We start from the raw sequence: 15424 nt of genomic DNA, 5'->3' as shown, positions 1-15424 counted from the left end.
GGGGGTAACGGTATGTGGGTAGGGGTGAGGGTGGTTAGACCTCACAGTATGCACATTGGGTCGTCCCCCCTCCCCACATTTACATACACTGCTCTGAAAGCAATGCAGGGAGGGAGATTTACTGGTAACAGAAACATTTCTCTGCCTTCAGTGTAATCTGTTTAAAGCCCCCTCCCCCCTAATGTGTGTTTCTGTAAAATCTCTCTCCCTTCAGTGTAATCTGTTTAACAGAAACATTAGGGGGGAGGGAGCTTTAGGCCTTTACATCTCTCTCCCTTCGGTGTAATCTGTTTAACAGAAACATTAGGGGAAGGGGGCTTTAAACAGATTACACTGAAGGCTGGGAGATACAGGGAATGTACTGTATTGTTCATCATGTACATTGCAATGCTATGTATAATGTTTAAGGTTTTTTACAATTAGATAGATGTAATCCTTGGTATTGTAAGGGTTAGCTTTGGTTTTAAATTGTGTTTTCTGGTTGGTACTTACAGTATATATTGATTTTTGTTTACTTGATTGGTTAAAATAGTTGACTTGTTTGGAAGTGTTTGTATTTACTGGTAGAGTAGCTTGCAATTATATTGTTAACATTCATTTAAAGAATGTATATGGTGCATAGATTTTATGCATCATTTATACAATGTAAATGCAATGTACTGTGTGGATTGGAATGTTATGTTTTATATTGTAAAATCAGTTAGGATTATTAAATGGATTATTATTATTGTCTGTATAGAGAAGCGTTATCTGTAGGACAGTATGATTTTGATAACCATTCTACATGTATTTGTATATTGGTTCATCATCTGTGTGTATATATACTGTATACTGTATATATCTATATATATATATATATATATATATATATATATATATATATATATATATCTATATATATATATATATATATATATAGATATATATATATATATATATATATATATATATATATATATATATATATATATATATATATATGTGTGTATACAGTGTATATATATATACACAGTATATACTGTATATGTATAGGGATTGTTATTATATATATATACTGTATATATATCCAGTATATATATACAGTATATATTTATTTCTCCTCATGTATTTATTTATTTATTTAGATTTATTTATTAATTGTGGGGCTGCTGTGCGTGAATTTTTTTTATTGGGGGTGAGGGGGGTGCTTGGCCCCTGGTGTGAGTTTAGGACTTGCAGCAGCAGAACAATTAATAAATAAATATAAATAAATAAATGAATATAAATAAATACATTTAAAATACATTTTTATTGATAGTGTAGATGTGCAGAGGGTCTCCAGAGCAGAACTGCACTGGTTTCAGGTCTGGGGACCCCCTGCTCCCCGAGATACAGGCCCCTTTAGGGGGTGCCGGTATCCCTCTGCTCTGCTTGGTTTACAGGCCGCGATCACGTGGTCGGGCCCTTTAAACCAAGCAGAGGGATACCGGCACCCCCTAAAGGGGGCTGTATCTCGGGGAGCAGGGGTCCCCAGACCTGAAACCAACGCGGTTCAGCTCCGGAGACCCCCTGCACATCTACACTATCAATAAAAATGTATTTCAAATGTATTTATTGTCATTTATTTATTTAGATTTATTTATTTATTTATTGGCGGCTGCTGTGTGTATTTTTTTTATTGTGTGTAGCGGGGGTGGGTACATGGGGTATTAGCCCCAACGGTGCTTGTTTAGGGCTTGCGGGGGGGTAGCGGGACGGCTTAACCACTTCATGACCGTAGCAGTATTAACTGCTACGGTCGTGAAGGGGTTAAGTGCACCCGCAACCCCCCCGCAAGTCCTAAACTCACACCAAGGGCCAAATACCCCCCTCACCCATCCCCACTACGCACAATAAAGCGGGCACGGTGGGTTAACCCCTTCATTGCCTTAGCAGCTATCCGCTATGGTAATGAAGCAGCATTTCTGTATTTTTAATAATATTGAGCAGGAGCAGGGGGGGTCCCTGAGCATTAATTTCTGGCTCAGGGAACCCCTGCTCACTGTACAATATTATTAAAATACAGAAATGCTGCTTCTTTACCATACCACCGGCACCCCCTAAAAGGGGCTGTATCTCGGGGAGCAGGGGGTCCCCAGACCTGAAACCAACGCGGTTCAGCTCCAGAGACCCCCTGCACATCTACACTATCAATAAAAATGTATTTAAAATAATTTTTAATGTGCCGATGTTTGCGCAGAGAGAGAGCAGCGGATCTCTCTCTGCTGCAAACACATCTCGCCCCCGCCGCCCATACAGTAGTATCATTTATGTATGTGCATATACAGTACTGTATGTGTACAGTACTGTATGTTAGGGCTTATAGGGGTTGTTGTTATACAGTATATATATATACAGTATATATACTGCATTACAATTCATTATAGGGGACGGCTTCAAAGAGCACAGCTCGCAAGCGCCCCCATGTGTATTTACACGGCATTGCAGTATTGCAACCAGCCGGAATAAAATGCTTAAATCCCTGCCGGGAAAATAACGCAATGCACTCTGGCAGAAAACGATCAGAAACCTGAATACACCCGGGTATACCCGAATTCGCGGAACTAGCCGAGCGAGTATAAAGTTTGTCGGTACTGTAGAGTGAAACGGGGCATTCAAATGAAAGGGGTAAATGTAAAGCCCTTATTTAAGCCCAGAGGAAATAAAGTTTTTAAATGATATATCCACTCAGCTTCTCGTTGCAGGAGTTTAAGATCAATGTCACCACCACGTATATTGCTTTTAATCAGATCGATCCCCATAAATTGCAGACAGTTCAAATTCCCATTGTGTGTCAAGTTCACGTGGCGTGCTACTGGCGTATCGGCTTTATTGATGACAGAGTTAACATGCTCCAATATGCGTCTCCATAGTTCACGAATTGTTTTCCCAACGTAACTTAGACCACAGTTACATTTAATGAGATATACTACATTAAAACTCTTACAATTAATAAAGTGTTTTATCTCAAATTGCTTTGTCTGGTCATTATTGTAAAACATTTTGTGGTTCGAATGTATTGGCAAGCCTTGCAATTGCCACAAGCAAAGCAACCCTTGGGTGGATTTGGTAACCATGTTGATGTTATCTTTCTGTGGTGGTGACTATGTACAAGATTGTCTTTTAAATTTTTGGACCTCCTACTTGAAATACTGGGTGTCTCATTTAGGGCCTCATGCAGTAAGTGTTGATAAGGGAATTATCGCCATTTTATAGCCAAATCTGGGTTTGAGATTCAGTAAGCGCCGATAAGAGCTTGATTTCGCCATGTTTCGGATCCGATTATTTTGTTATGGCCAGTCGGCTGCCGATAAGCCTGTTTTCGCCACTGATCGCCACTTTTTTAAATCGGCTGGATTCAACAAAAAAAATCAGCTTATCGGGGCTGATCGGCACTACGAAATTGAGATGTTATGGCCAATTTCTCCCGCCAACTAAAGTTGGCAGTTTGGAGGGGAGAACGATCGCTAAGGCTTGCCGGAACGGCACTTAGAAAAAAAAAAAGCTGTGTGTGCTGTGCACGCGCATAGTAAGTGAAACTTCTTTGACTTTTGTCACAGAAATTGTGTTTGTGATGTTTTAATTAAAAATCAAAATACAATTTCTTTGACAAAACGCAAATAAATTTGGACTTAGAATGTGCGTGCTCGGCACACATCCCCTGTATTAGCTATTTGCACTAAGCGTGAATTCCTCGTGCGTGTGACTGTGTGTGTGCGTGTGACTGTGTGTGTGTGCGTGTGACTGTGTGTGTGTGCGTGTGACTGTGTGTGTGTGCGTGTGACTGTGTGTGTGCGTGTGACTGTGTGTGTGTGCGTGTGACTGTGTAGTGTGCGCGTGTGACTGTGTGTGTGTGCGTGGGACTGTGTGTGTGCGTGTGTGATGTATGCGCACCCATCCTGCACCTCGCATATGCCCCTGCACCTCGCATCACCCTCCTGCACCTCGCATCACCCCCCTGCACCTCGCATCACCCCCCTGCACCTCGCATAAAACCCCATGCACCTCGCATCAACCCCCTGCACCTCACATCACCCCCCTGCACCTCCCTGCACCTTACATCATCCCCCTGCACCTCACATCATCTCCCTGCACCTCACATCACCCCCCTGCACCTCACATCACCCCCCTGCACCTCACATCACCCCCCTTCACCCCCCTGCACCTCGCATCAACCCCCTGCACCTCACATCATCTCCCTGCACCTAACATCACCCCCCTGCACCTTACATCATCCCCCTGCACCTCACATCATCTACCTGCACCGCACATCATCTCCCTGCACCTCACATCACCCCCTTGCACCTCACATCACCCCCCTTCATCTCCCTGCACCTCACATCACCTCCCTGCACCTTACATCACCCCCCTGCACCTCACATCACCTCCCTGCACCTTACATCACCCCCTGCACCTCACATCACCTCCCTGCACCTCACATCACCCCCCTCCACCTCACATCACCCCCCCCACCTCACATCACCCCCCCTGCATCTCACATCACCCCCCTTCACCTCCTCACATCACCCCCCTTCACCTCCTCACATCACCCCCCTTCACCTCCTCACATCACCCCCCTTCACCTCCTCACATCACCCCCCCTTCACCTCCTCACATCACCCCCCTTCACCTCCTCACATCACCCCCCTTCACCTCCTCACCTGCACCTCCCCTCACCCCCTGCACCGCCGATCACCCCCTGCACCTGCGAGCACGGCGGCAGAGCAGTGTGGTAGGAGGAGGGATGGGCACAGGTTGTGTTGCCCTGCAGTGCCGGGGATCAGGGCAGGGAGGAATGCACATACGGCGAGGAGGCCCATGTGAGTGTGACGCCCCCCCCCCCCCGGGAAGAACACCATGATGCCGGTGGGGGGGTGGGGGGGAGGAATAGAGGGGGTAATTGGGGGGAGAGGGGTGGGGGAAGGTTGAGACGCGGCCGCACCAGGCCCGCCGTATGCGTGGGAAGCGGCGCGCTCAAACCCCCCCGCTTCCCACTTTACCCGAGCAGGAGCCAGGAGTCACTGGCGCCATCGCGCATGCGCGGCACGGCAGTAGGCAGCGGGCGGGGAACGGCGGCCGTTATGAGCGGCGCCTCTGATTTGTGGAGCGGGTGTGATGGCAGTGTTGGGGTCGGGCTGAGCCAGAACACAGCCCGGCCTCAACTGCCAGCACTGACGTCACATCCGTTTCAATTCTGTCTCCACAATCCATTTTTGCCCCATCACGAATGAGGTGCCACTAAGGAAGTTTCACTTCAAAAATTCTTCTGTACATCAATGGAGTCAATGGAGCGGGGACGTATAACAGTATAGTACTGTTTACGTTTCATTGCTCACAATACAAATGTCATTTGCATTACAGTGTGGGGGCATTCCCTGCATTGTGTCACAGCTGACGTGTATTATTTGCATAACATTATACTTTTACATGTTTTCAGCATTTGCGGGTCACATTACTCATCATGTGATGATGTGTCAAGGGAAAATACTATACTCAACTCTTAAAGGAGAACCTCACATCATATCACACATTTTATTGAACTGAGCGACAATTATTTACATGATGTTACACATGTCACACATGTCACACATACACCGTATATTCATGTTCCTTTACATTACACAATGCTTGTAATGTGTCACGCATCTTTAAACGTTCATGTACATCTAAATTCTCATATTTACATCTACGTTTGGTCCTCCCTATTTTCATGACGTCACTTATTGGACAATCAATCACATTGCATGTTTACATTGTAACCGTTGCATTACAAGAACTTCAACCTAACTTATACACACATGTACAGTAATTCATCATTGGGACACCTTGTAAACTCATTCTATAGCAACTATCCTCCTTACAGAAATGCATGCATATGCACACGACTATTCATTGTTGTCAACATGTGACAATAACATGGCTAATTACACATGTTACACAAAACTTTTCCCACGTCAATCTCAGCCTTTTTGTCTAATTACATGACTGACTGTTGCGTTCAGAAGTTTTACATGCATTGCACATGCAACTATTTATTTGCAAGCAATGTTTGTACAAAGCTTCACGTCACATCATTGGCAAATATCATCATTCCCTGCAGAATACACACAACAAATACTTATAACAACAACTGCACACAGCTTGCCACAGAAGTACTTTATTATGTTAATGTAACACCTTGCATTTTACTATGTCACCTGACATCATCACATACCTATTTAAAGGACGCCCATTACCTGCTCATTCACAGCTACTCATTTCAAAATGTTGAGATTGTTTAGGAGACGGAGGAACATTCTTTTCTATGACATGCTTGATGATCAAGAGAATCATATAGGGCAAGGGAGGGACACACCGAGGGACAGTGACAGGGACAGTCACGCGGATACGACAGGGACAGGGAGAGGGACAGGCCGAGGGACAGGTAGAGGGACAGGAGATCAGAGGAGAAGACAGAGGAGACAAGTTGTGCCTCGTCCGCGTCTGTACAGGGAGAGAACCCTGTTAGATGGGATGAGTGAGGAGGAGATTGTAAGTTGCTATCGTTTGAGTTCAGCAGCAATCTTATCTCTTTATCAGGAGATAAGGGGAGATTTAGATTTTTTCACAGCCAGAGGTCGTGCAGTCCCTGGGCTTGTTAAAATGCTGTGCTCATTACATTATCTTGCTTCCGCGTCATACCAGACAACTGTGGGCATAGTGGGCGGGGTCTCGCAATCTACATTCTCGCGGGCCTTTACCCAGTTTCTCTATGCACTCAATAGACGCGCTAGGAATTATATTCGTTTTCCTACAGAGGCGACATTGTGGCTGGAAGTCAGGACTGGCTTTTATAATATAGCAGGGATACCATGTGTGCTGGGTGCAATCGATTGCACACATGTTGCTTTGATTGCACCTAGTCAGAGTGAGCATGTGTACCGCAATCGTAAGCACTACCATTCACTCAATGTACAGGTGGTATGTGATGCGACGATGAGGATAATGCATGTGGTACCCAAATTCCCTGGTTCCAGTCACGATTCCTCTATCCTGAGGAACTCTTCAGTCTTCCATGCGTTCGAAGAGGGACATTTTGAACATGGTTGGCTGCTGGGTGAGTACACATTTACATGTTCTAACACAAAACACATTTTTATTTAGGAATGTTGGCATTGTACAATTTGATCACTAATGTCAGCTTATGTGTGCTCCATTCATTATAGGTGACTCAGGATACGGAATTAGGCCGTGGCTCTTGACTCCGGTGCTAAACCCTCAAACTGAAGCAGAGGACAGGTACAATGCAGCCCATATATCTACAAGATCTGTTATAGAGAGGACATTTGGCCTACTCAAGACCAGATTTAGGTGTCTGGACAGAACTGGTGGGGCTCTTCTATACAAGCCTCAAAAAGTGTCTGATATTATCCTTGCCTGTTGCATTTTGCACAATGTTGCACTCAGGCACAATGTACAAGCAGACCTAGCTGAGCCTTTGGTAGACGAGCATCCCACCCATGTAGCTGCTGAAAATGAACAAACAGCCAGTGGTGGCCAGACACGCCAGAATCTCATCAATTCATTTTTTTCTTGTAAGTAAAAACATATATGTTCCAAGTTCTACTTTTATAGTTACATTATGTTATCTTAACAATAATGTTTTTTTATATACCCTTCTGGTAGGACACAGATGAATATGGGTTGCACACCTTTCTTTTCTCTGCTGTGTGCACAAAGGGATGTGGCACCGGTATGTTATTGTTGCACAGGTTATATAATCCCTCTTCAATTGTACTTTAGTTGTGTGTATGTGAATACAACTGGGGTAACAAAGCACTAATATTTTAGCATTGTGTTGTTCCTTATGCTAACACAATACACATATTATGCCCATACTCATTCATGCTTCTAGTATGCTTACATACAATGTTATTGGTGCAGTGTAACATGTACATCCATATGATGTGTACACCAGCCTGATTTACATTTTGAATGTCATGAAATATACATGGTGTTGCACATTTAACACCAAATACACACTTTGCTGTGTTGTTTACGGTACTGAAGATGGCATGTCAATGTTTGCAATTTATATATTGTTCCTTTGCATTATAGGTATATCTCCAGTATGACTGATCATGGTATGTATATTTGCTGACATCTCTCATAAGATGTGCCTACCTCAATCTTCCTATAATTATTTGAAGTAAAAACCCAACATATTGCTTTTAACACAAATGTAACATACATGTACTTTCTGTATCATGTATATGCATTTAGCTACTCTTGAGCTTTCATGTGCATTGTATTAGAAAATGATTACTCACATTTCATCACATTTTATGTATGTTTCCTTATAAATTCCATCAATGTAATATAGAGGTGTTTGGAGACAAGGGGATAACTGTACTTATTTGTTTACTTACGGGAGCTCATTCATGACGGATGAAATTGACTGATCATAACACTCCATGCATGAATGCCTGTAATCACAACAATGCGTACTACATCTTATATTTAGCAATGTAGGTGTTTTTTAATGCTAGGAATTAATAGTCAACATTAATTTACATTTGTGACATGTGTATGTATAAGTCACACGTGTGTGGATGTGTCCTACATGTACCAAGTGTAAAACTGTTAACAGAAAACACAATTTTGTTGCAAATGTTACTGTCATTTAGCATTTCTAATTTACCAATATGACAATGTTGATAATATTTTTGCAATATAAATCACGTCACTTCATCATTATCATGATGATAATTATCAAGTATTCTCACAATTGTAACGTCAATCACGTGCACATTAGCATAGACACACTTTTTAAGACAACTGTTTGTGTCTGTATCAATTTGTGTAGGATCCATGTATAACACCGACAAATGATAACACCAGCTTTATTATGGTAGCTTATATCATCATATTGACTATACTATGTATTTTTATAACATTTAATAAACACAGTAAACTATAGTTAGTTAGGTTAATGAAATATACACAGAAACATACTTCATTACATGATGTTGATGTCATATTCAGAACATCATGCATTGTAGGAGACCACAACATCTGGCCAATAACATTATTTGCTACAGTCCCAAACCATTTTATCAACATACCCATGTAACAAGAGATTTTTAACAATAAATGGCTAGTTGGTTGTAAGTGTCCTTTACATTGGGAGAAGGAGTGGCTCAGTGAGTAAAGACACACACTGGCACTGAGAGTTTGAAGCAGGGGAGTCTGGTTCAATTCCCGGTGTCGGCTCCTTGTGACCTTGGGCAAGTCACTTTATCTCCCTGTGCCTCAGGCGGCAAAAAATAAATTGTAAGTTCCACGGGCCAGGGACCTCAGCCTGAAAAATGTGTCTGTAAATAATTATTATATTATTATTATTGTTACATAGTTTCGACAGTCATACGTTCCATTACACAATAGAATACACAAATGTGTTAGCAGAGTGGGAATGGTTGTTATATATAAAACACACCATGCCATAAAATGATAGTAGTCATTAAAGAACACTCAATAAAAATTCATGAGGCACTATTTTGCAACATCATTATGTTAATTAAGTGCTTATGCAATATAGGCATAAGGGTATCACATTTTTAATTGTTTGTTAATAAGCGCTGCAAGCAATATAAAATTAGTTCCATATGTAGTATAGTAGTCGGTGGCTCCTCCTCACAATCATCTCATATAAAGGTAGACTCTTCTGAAATCATACATTGATCCGATTGTATCTTCCCCGACATCTCTGAAATACAGCAAACAGATGATGGTCAAATATGGCACCTTACTATATATGTATCTGTGACAACGCGTTACACAGCTCTATATGATTGTGTACATACACACGTCACTCACTTATATGTTAGAAGTACAAGTGTACATCAGTATGTAATGTTTCTTTAAATTTGTAGCAGGCATAACTATGTATATGATGTGAACGTTGCCTGTATACTGAAAAATGTGCGCGCACATCTTAGTGTGCGCACGCACTTCACGCTTGGCTGCACTAACTGTTAGCGCATGCGCAAAACAAAGCGTACGTTGTGCGTTCAATACATCTTGAAAATACCATTAAACATAAAATCTTTATTTCAAATACAATGAATACGAAACTACATTCGTTCTAAACGAGTACATCTGTATTCTTTTTAAACAGACGTGTTTGGACAGAAAGGACGGCCGATAACACAATGCGCAAATGCAATACGTGTGACGTCATGTTAAACCAGCGTGAAACGCACGCTAACACTCCTCTCACTCAATTAACATTCGGCTAACGCCCAGTTGACGCCTACAAACACTGAGCCGCACACATGACACACTGCAGTTACCGTTACTATAACAAAACATGACAGCCAATAGGCTTTGAGGCGCGCACGTCGCTTGGGGGCGGGACTTACATCCGTAATCCTTTTTAAGGACGCCTTGGGCCATGACAAGGGTCCCATGTCATACGTGGTGGACCCGCTTTTAAATGTTGTAGATGTAGCATGATAACAAAACAGGTATGTGTTAGAGTTATGGTAAAATGTTGCTAATATGTTTAAAGTGATAGGAAAGTACGTATATTTATTCCGTCAGCAATGTGTACTACTCTTTCAGGTTCTACTATATTGTATTCGGAAACAATTTCTTTGTGATCGCTACATGTTATGCAGTCTGCAATGTTACGCTGTATCCACGCATTGAAAGGGAAAATGGTGGTTACAAAAAAAAAAAACATTTAAACGCAGAGTCAACTCATAACGGTTGTTATATTTACCATTCTTCTAGAATTAACTCTTCGTCTGGCTGCAACTGGTCGCTCCAGAAATGCAAGGCTTTTTCATCCACGCTTGACCCACCCGCTGAATCCAGTATGACACACATCTCCTCCATGAAGTGCTCATAGGAATCGCCACTGCTTTCTTCAAACAATTGGTCGGGAGGTAGGTTCATTTCTTCGGGTACCCATTCCAATGCATTTTCTGCTGAAAGGCTTGGTACATAATCATAGTAGTTTTGTTGTTGTACAATGTGGGTTTCAGGAATGGAGGGTGCAGATATTGCAGCAGGTATCGATTCACACGGAACAGTAGTAGCGGATCCATTGCTATTGGCATTAGGAATAAATATGCCTTTAACCACAATATATGTGCCCTCTTTCACGGTGAAATGTTTTTCTTTGGCAATCTTCCAGAAACCATAGTTGTCTTCTAGCTTATCCTGCACACGTTCAAAAAAGTCATTAGTTGATAAAGTGAATCTTATTGAGGAATTAAAATTGCGCGCATGCCGACGGTCTTGGTAATAAGGATATTTTGCTCAAATCAAATCATAGATTTGGCGTGTGCTCGCTTGGTGTCCGCAAGTTCTCAAAATAGCTTCTGACACCATGTATTTATAGCCTAAATTCGGATTCATATTTTTCACGAATTCATCAGCCATTGCAAATTAGCGAAAAAGATGTGTGCAGGTATCTGTTCTTTGCTCATCAAAATGAACTGCTCAATGGCTAACAAATTGCTGTGTTTCCTTTTCAAGGTCAACAAAACTATAAACTGTAACTCCTTATTTCAAACGCCAATTGGATTTGTAGTTTTAATTGCTTGAACATTTGTGGTTTGTGATAGCCGCATGTGGGACAAACATGTATCCTTTTTTTATCTCGTTTCTGAAAACATTACTACACTTTTAATTCAGTAACATTGAGTTTTCTTGAAAAATAACAAAGAGCACTGTGTGAAAATAGTGCTTAGACAGCCATATCAGTAAATACACACACCTGCAAAATGAAATGTTTTTTTCCCACATACATTTCTGTGTGTATTTGAAAGTCTGGTTAACTCCCTGTCTGCATGAGTTTAAATACGTGTGTATCTATATATATATATAAATATATCTCTCTCATAAATATATATATATAAAGTGTATATTGTACTACTGTATATGTATATTGTGTATGTGTGTGTGTGTGTATATATATATATATATATATATATATATATATATATATATATATATATATATATAATTTTTTTATTTTTTTTTATATTGCAGGAGTACACACAACATATTGATGGCAGTAAGTAGGCCTTGTATGAAACCTATTTAAATGGTGATAAACATGAGTGAATTAAGTAATAAACATTTGTTTGCGCACAATGTTAGAGGCTCACACTTAGTATAGTTCTCAAACATTAGGCCTGTATTATTTAAATACTGTGTTTTCACAAGGAAGCATGAAGTGTATGTTTTTTGTAAATACATCTATACCAGTTTAGATAGTACTATATATACACACACACACACACACACACACACACACACACACACACACACACACACACACACACACACACACACACACACACACACACACACACACACACACACACACACACACACTGTGTGTGTGTGTGTGTGTGTGCATATATGCATACATACTACATATATATTAGTATAAATTCAGAGATGTTCTTGAAACAAGAACACATAAATGATTAAAGGACAACATTACAATGGCCAGCAAAGGTAAGTAATATTTAACACAAAATCCTGCTGTACACTTACAAGAAAGATGTTTGCAGTTAAATAGGTGCTTTTATAATTGCATGTGAATAATATGCACATGCAATGATTACATCAAGTAACACACCCAAATGCAATGTTTTGCTGCAAAGTCAATGGCAGCTTCTCTAAACTTAGCAACTGGCTCCTGGTGGACCATTACTGAACAGACGATTAAAACATAAATATTTATAACACTATTCATTAATTAGGAGTGTTAACATTTCCAAAACTTCACGTGTACAAGAACATATTTGAAAGTTTGGAAACAACACAGTCTTCAGCATACATACAATATTAATTAGATAATCTGAAGTCAACAAAACAAGGCCAAAGACATATTTTGTGAATTAAAAAATTTATTTTTTTTTGTTCCTTTTGAGAGCGAGTAACAGGCCTGCTTGTTGTCTCTTGAATTTTCCTTTTTCGTTTGCCACCAACTTTAGCCACAACAGAGCCACTTTGAGTGGCCTCTGGCACTTCACGGGCAGGGCTTGTGGCCAGTGACTCACCTACAGGGCTTTTGGGCAGTGATTCACTTACAGGGCTTTTGGCCAGTGACTCACCTACAGGGCTTTTGGGCAGTGATTCACTTACAGGGCTTTTGGGCAGTGATTCACTTACAGGGCTTTTGGGCAGTGATTCACCTACAGGGCTTTTGGGCAGTGATTCACTTACAGGGCTTTTGGGCAGTGATTCACCTACAGGGCTTGTGGCCAGTGACTCACTTACAGGGCTTTTGGGCAGTGATTCACCTACAGGGCTTGTGGCCAGTGACTCACCGACAGGGCTTGTGCCCACTGACACATGTGAGCAAGTTGGTAGACACTGCACAAGTGATGGTTGGTCTGTTTCATGTGTGTCTTTTGTTGTTTTTGACCAAAAACTGGTCAGTAGTAACTGCTTGTGTTTTCTTTTTGTGGCCTCCTTTGTAGGTGTCAGCTGCTGAATTTGTACAGATGGCAGCGGTAGGATGTCGTCAGGAACCTGCACAGCAATGTCTGCTACTTGACCGGTAACATTCGGGCCTGGTGAATGAATATCAGAAGCATGTGGTGAAAACTGACCTGCATGAACAGATCCTGCCTGTGAGGTGTTCAAGTTGAATTGTGGTACATTAGTCATTCTCAAGTAATTAGCTTGTGTTTGCTGAACAACTAATGCTTCGAATGAGGTGTTGATTTTTTGCAACTGTTTAGGCACTTCAATGAAGACTCTGTGGAGATGTGCCAATTGTGAAACTGTTTCTTCCTGCAGTGCAATCATCCTTTCCAGCACTGTCATCAGGTCAGAATGGCGACGATTTTCTGCTTCCACAATTTTTCCCTCAGAAGCTACAATTGCATCGTATGTGGTATTTGCTGGACGATTTGGCGGTAAAACAGTTTCAATTGGAACCTCTTCATGGTCACTTGCTTGTATTTGTGTGTCTATGGCAGCGGCGGCATCATCATCATCATCATCATCATCATCATCATCATCATCATCATCATCCTCTTCATCATGTTCTACAAATAAATGTACACATTATTAAATGGCATGTTAATCTCTGCTGTGTTACTATGTAATTCTACTGTGTCATAAGTAACAACTAACATGTTTCCATACGTTTTATAACCTCACATTAAAAACTACATTGACTTAAGAATAATGTTTGGACTCAGTATGAAATATGAGTGAATGAAAACTTGCTGTAAACTCACAACTCCTACATGATAGTTAACATCACTAACACAATACATGTTGCCTTACACTTCATTTTCACTGACACTAAGTAATCCTATTTAAAGAACATGTGCAAAACAAATAATGAACATGACAACATAACATATAGAAGAGCACATATTATATGGCCACCAACTGATACACTCACCTTCTAGGTGTGTTGAGCTGGCTGACCCAGGTGAAGACACTTGTTCCGTCTCAGGTGACACATGTCCTTCAGGGGCAACTATATATAACAATAACATAAGTTTTACATTTACATGTGTAAATATTGAACAAACAGTTATTGTATGTTCTGTATTTATGAGTACCTAACAGCATCAGTTCCTTAACCCAAAATGTGTGTGTGAAAGTGAACATAAATAGTTGTAATAACAATGTACATGCCTGTGTACTTAGAACTTTTGAGTTCCCTAACATAAAACATACTATGTTTCTGCAGTAATGCGTGAGGATAAATAGATTAAATTTGTACATAAAAATCATATGTTGTGTAGTGATATCAGTATCATAATGTACATAACTATCATGAGATGACCATTCACAATGGTTATCATGAAGGTGGTCATATTGCAAAAAGTGTTGTTTTTGGTAGAGGATATGTGTGGTACATTAATAGAAGATGTGGCACACCTGAATGTGGCTGTGACTCAACAAGACAACACATGCAGTGTGTGATAATGTGTCGTTGATAGTAGTTCAACTATAGATATGAGTGAACTAATGTGTGACGTACGCTTTGATAAGTAATGAGTTGTTGGGGCATTTAGTAGCTAAAGTTAAGCTTTCAAATGAGTGTGATTAACTTCAGTTGTGCTAGTCAGGTTGTAAGAACGGTATTCCCTTCCCCAAAAAGCCTAATCAGCCACACCTTTCAATTACTTGAAACAGGTGAAAATGGTGTGAACTAAGTTGACCCTAAAATGAGGCTGTAATTAGTGTGTGTGCTGAACCCCACCCCCTCTGTTGAAGTGTATGCTGTGATGAGATATTAATTGCAGCTGCTTTAACACAATGGTAGATGAGCTAAATAGTCGTGTGCAGTTTTTAAGTTATGAAAACAATGACATAACATATGATACGTGTGCCTCATTATGCTGTCTGTATATGACTTAAAGCAAAAATGGACCTT

At 40.9% G+C, this 15424-nt stretch overlaps 1 long non-coding RNA gene across 1 annotated transcript; it reads left to right on the top strand.

The window, feature by feature from the left end:
• Positions 1 to 10604: 10604 nt before the first annotated feature.
• Positions 10605 to 13968, top strand: LOC142471455 (uncharacterized). The gene is made up of 3 exons (XR_012789433.1): positions 10605 to 10946; positions 13503 to 13679; positions 13825 to 13968. It is a non-coding gene; the product is annotated as an uncharacterized LOC142471455 (long non-coding RNA).
• Positions 13969 to 15424: the final 1456 nt, after the last annotated feature.

Source organism: Ascaphus truei, chromosome 1 (assembly GCF_040206685.1).
Source record: "Ascaphus truei isolate aAscTru1 chromosome 1, aAscTru1.hap1, whole genome shotgun sequence".
Taxonomy (NCBI): domain Eukaryota; kingdom Metazoa; phylum Chordata; class Amphibia; order Anura; family Ascaphidae; genus Ascaphus; species Ascaphus truei.
Note: the sequence above shows the minus strand (reverse complement) of the source record. Positions and strands in the feature narration are given on the sequence as shown.